The 4,867-nt window shown below is 48.3% G+C and overlaps 1 pseudogene; it reads left to right on the plus strand.

Moving 5' to 3' along the window:
• The first annotated feature begins 2,182 nt into the window (after positions 1 to 2,182).
• Positions 2,183 to 4,576, plus strand: LOC103669117 (annotated as a pseudogene).
• Positions 4,577 to 4,867: the final 291 nt, after the last annotated feature.

A 4,867-nucleotide genomic window follows, 5' to 3' on the forward strand; every position in this document is an offset into this window, starting at 1 on the left:
TATGTAAAAGTAGGCAAGAAGCACAGTAAACAAGCAAATGTCAACAAGGTTCAAGGCAGTGAAATATAAAGTCTGAAAACACCGAGGTCAAATCTCCCGACCAGCGCCCAGGGCAACTCAGTGGCAATCCACCACTGACTCTTTTGTCATAAATTTCTTTCTTTCATTTGCTTTTACCACTATAGCTACAAGGCATGACTCCAGGTGACTGTCCTGGAGTTGCAGAACCTCGAACCTTTTATGATTCATGTTCTGATTCACTTGGGGAAAAAGATCATCTTCATCTGTCCAAGACCTCTGTAGCTGTGTTGGATAATAATCCATCATGAGAGTGATCATTAGAAAATTTCTTTAATGATACCTCTGTATGTAATGTATACTTGATTTTGCATAACTGAATTTTTCTTACACTTCAGAGTTTTAACCCCCTTAATTCACTAGATTTTTTGAAAGAGGAGCCAGAGCTAAAAAGCTCCTTAAACTTTGTGTGAAGATGGTATATACACTTATGTTTTGTTTTGGTGCCCATGCCAAAAAAGGAATTTTTTAAAAACTGAAATATTTTCAAGAGAGGACTACCCAACTAACAGTAAGTGAGGTCAAATGAGCAATGGATCATTATCAAAGACAACCTAAAAACATGACCACCATCTTCAAATACTTAAAGATCCAACAAATAGAAATAAAAATCTCAATGTAAGAAAAATCCTCCCAATCCTTTGTGCTGTCTTATGATGGCATGAACTTCTTGGGGAAACATGTTTCCCTGCCATATTGCTCCAAGAAGAATTTAAGGTGGGATTCAAGGATAAATAAAATATTGGAAATTTTTATGAATTAATTGTAGACAAGAATACATAGAAGGTAGTAGGCTCCTACTGGCTTTATAATTACATGTCAGGGTGATATAGAAGGGACTTCCATGTAAAAGGCTGAACAAAATAATTCAGAAGAGTCACTGAATCTCAGAGTTAATACTGAGTTGACATCTGGGGGCATCTGAATGTCTCAGTCGGGTAAGCATCCAGCTACTGATTTTGGCTCAGGTCATGATCTCATGGGTCATGGGAGTGAGCCCCATGTGAGGCTCTGAGCTCAGCAGGGAGTCTGCTTGAGATTCTCTCTCTCCCTCTCCCTCTGCCCCTACCTGGCCCCCACTCTCTCTCTAAAATAAATAAAATAAATCTTTTAAAACAAAACTATGTTAACCTCTGACACAAATAAAGAAAATCTTTCTTCAGTAATTCTGACCCAAGATAATCAATACTGGATTTTATTGTTTGCTGATATCCTTTCTAGTCACTACCTCCTGGGACAGTCTATTCTCCTGAGGGATAACTAGTTGTGATAAAGTTTTTTAAACTAGCTAAAATCTACCACTCTTTAATTTCTCCTCACTATTCCGAGCTTTATAGCCTCTGGAATGGCCCAGGTGAAACCTATTCTTTTTGAACATCAGCCTTTCAGGAACTGCAAACAGCTATTATGCCCCAATCTTCTCTTGCACACTGGTTAAGAGTTTAGGCTTTGAACCTATAGAGCTGGGTCCCAATCCTGTATTCACAATAAAATGGCTTTACCTTCCAGACAATTTACTTAAATGCTCTGAGTTTCCTCAGTTTTAAATGGAGAAATAATATCTACCTAAACAGTTTATTGTGAACACTTAAAAAAAGATATAAAAAAGGACAATAAATAAGCATAATACTTGGTGCATAGCATATGCTCAATAAAGTTCCTCTCACATCCTCTTTATTCCCAGATATCTGACATTTTCCTTAAATGGCCTGTACTCTAAATTCCTTATTACCACAAGTCATCACTATAATGCTAAATTCTAGAGGATATCAAACCTTTTAATAGGTGTGATGTAGACATTTATAGATTTATAGCAGTGGTTTTTTAACCTATGTGATTCAACACCTCTTTTTATAATAAATATTTGGTAATGCTCTCTTTACAATCCTTGAAATTCATTAGTAGAAAACTGATCTACCTGCAAAAATTATTTCAAATAATTAATATTGAATATATCTGGATTCAGCCCCCTTAGCCCTGCCCCCCAGGACCTGCCCATCATAGCTGCTGTAGCCACGGCATGGACAAACGGCCCATGTGGCTAAGCCCCCGAGCAGCAGAGAGGTTTGTACTCAGAGTTGGCCTGGAGCCCCGTGCAGCCCTGAGGATGGCTGTGGCCACACCAGAGGCGATAACCTACATTTGCAGATCTAAACCTGCAGACACTGTCTCTTCTGACTCTTTTAATCCAAAGCACCTCATTTCTGACCTCCAACACAGGAAAGCAGCATGACCAGGAGGAGCAAAGCTTTGGCTGAAGCAAAGGTGCGGTGAACCTGCAGGCTGACCTCATTCTTGCCATTCTAACCAAATCTGGGGAGAACCAACCCGATGCCAGCATGATGTTAAACATCTCAGGGCACAGTTGGCACTCCTTGGTCCCAAAGTTACCATTTCAGTTCCTCTACAAGTACAACCATGTTAATGTGAGGTAGGGCCCTGACAGTGCAGCTCCCAGGAGAGCATGGAGGGTCTGGATTCCAGTGGGGGACACCCACCCTGCATCTTCTTTCCCCTTCTTTCCCCATCAGCAGCACTGACCAGCTCAGGTACCTCTGTAATAAGAGAGACTTCCCTCATAGCTCCTTCTCCCAGTTCTAGCGTCTTTGAGCATCCAACCCCTGGCATCTCTGGCCGGGAGTGTTCCGGCCCCATGGATATCACTTCTGTTCAAGGCTGCCTCCTAGAAGGGATGTGACACCAGACACTTGCTATGTCAAGACAGTCTATGAACCCCCACAGGGAGTCTCAGCGGAGTATGAGGTGAACTCTTCAGTCCTGCTTCTCCAAGGCAGGGAGGCCCAAGCATCAGCAGATGGTCAGGCTTACGATAAATGGCAAAATGTTCCTCTGGGCAAGGGAGAGCCACCCCTGTCGTGGAGCCAGCAGTGCCCCAGTTCCTTGGAGATTGCCACTGACAACTTGCCTCCTAAAGAGGGTGCATCCCTGTCCCCTGCTCACAATGTCAGCTTGCAGCCTTTCAGCACTGAGAGCCGCCTAGCTCTTCATCTAGCCTTGATCAGAAAGGGTTTGCCAGCCTCAGGCAAAGTCTGCAGGCTCTCTGAAAATTCCCTTCATAGAGGAACAGTCGCATACTGTGCTAGAAAAGAGTCTAGACAATAGTCCCCCCGCAGTGAATCCCAAGCAGATTATACCCAGAAGGCCCAACCTGACCAACTCTGATGCTGACTGGCATCTACCTGGAGCCACACTTTGCCCAGGTGCCCCAGCCTTCCACGGGTAGTAAGAGCACACTCTACCTTGCACTGGACAAGCTCCTCAGGGAGCTTGCCACAAGATGGCTACTCTTGATGAGAATGGCAACCAAAATGGATCTAGCAGATCTGGGTTTGCCTTCGATGAGCCCCTAGAACATGACTCAATGTCCGCAGTAGAAATAAGCCTGAAACTTTAGCCACATGTATCCCCTACAAAATCCATTTCTCTTCAGTGCCTGAAAACGAAGAGAATAGGTCTCCAAAGAGACACCCCACACCTCTCCAAGGCAACAGCCCATATCCCAGTGAGAGAAAGAGCAAGGGCAGCAACAAATCACATTCTAATTACCACTGCCTCTAACCACCCCCAGGCCAGTGGGTGAAGACGAGAGATCTTCCAGGCATCCAGAGCCTGGGGAGGGCAAATTCCACAAAGACCTGCATAGGCTAGAGAAAGAAGGCCTAGCCCAGAACCTCGTGAAGCAACTTTAGCAGGACCAAGTGAAGCTTTTCCTCTTTCCAGAACATTCCTAGAAGTCTAAGAAGGCAAAGCAGCCCGGAGCTAGGAGGGGGAGCCCAGGAGGGTTACCTGGATGCCCGCCCACCTGCGCAGTCAACACTCACGCAGAGAATGCTGGACGGAAAGCTGTTGCTGACCACAGGAGCCAAGTAGACAACACAGTTTCCTATCTAAGTTTCGAGGGTTGGGCCCGTGCCTTGGTCTCTCCCTACCGCTCAGAACCAAGGTTTGAGGAGCCGCCCGGTCCAGCGCACCAGCGCACATCCAGGCTGGGCCGGGGAGGCTGTGCAAGGCTTTCAGTGCAGGAAGCCCCGCCGCTTAGGGCCGGAGGTTTCCAAGATGGAGCAGCAGGAGCCAGGGAGCCCGAGACCTTCAAGTGCGGGCAGCTCCACTCACAGCCACAACGCCAGGCCCAACAGGCCGGTCCCAACTTTCAGTGCTTTGGGAAACGACTTCCAGGCGACAAAAAACCAATATCCGGTTCTCTGAATCCCCCGAAGCCCTAGGCAAGGGAGAGCAGCACTTCAAAAGCGGGGAGCCAAAGCTGGAAGAAGTCTCCTGGCAGCCACGTGGTCAACTGCAGAGGCGGGGTGCTGACGAGGGCCTGGTCCCCCACCCCCGCCCCGAGGCCAGACACTCACCCGCTCCGCAGCCCGGGCACCTTCCGCTCTTCAGCGAGGACGAGCACACCATGTGTGTGGCGGGACCACAGGCCCTCACACCCAAGTCACCCGCGCTGACGCCCCCTCAGCCGTGCTGACCAGAACAGCACTAAGGGCGCGGGCCGGCGACCTCGGGAGCACTTTCTCCTGACGAGCCGCCTGGAGCGGAGGCGCCCGCTGGCTTCCGCCTCGCGCTTCCCGCCTCCCAGCACGTCCTGCGCGAGCCGCACCACGTGACCCCAGGAGAGGGCGACCCCGCCCCCCACCGCCTGGAGGGTCCGAGCCCAGCTTCTCCTATACCCTCTTCCCCTACCCCCTACCCCCACGCAGCAGCAGAAGGCTCCTACTCAGAGCCACAGGAGATGTAGGAGGTTGGGGTCTCAGGGGAG

Source organism: Ursus maritimus, unplaced genomic scaffold (assembly GCF_017311325.1).
Source record: "Ursus maritimus isolate PB19 unplaced genomic scaffold, ASM1731132v1 scaffold_3, whole genome shotgun sequence".
NCBI lineage: Eukaryota > Metazoa > Chordata > Mammalia > Carnivora > Ursidae > Ursus > Ursus maritimus.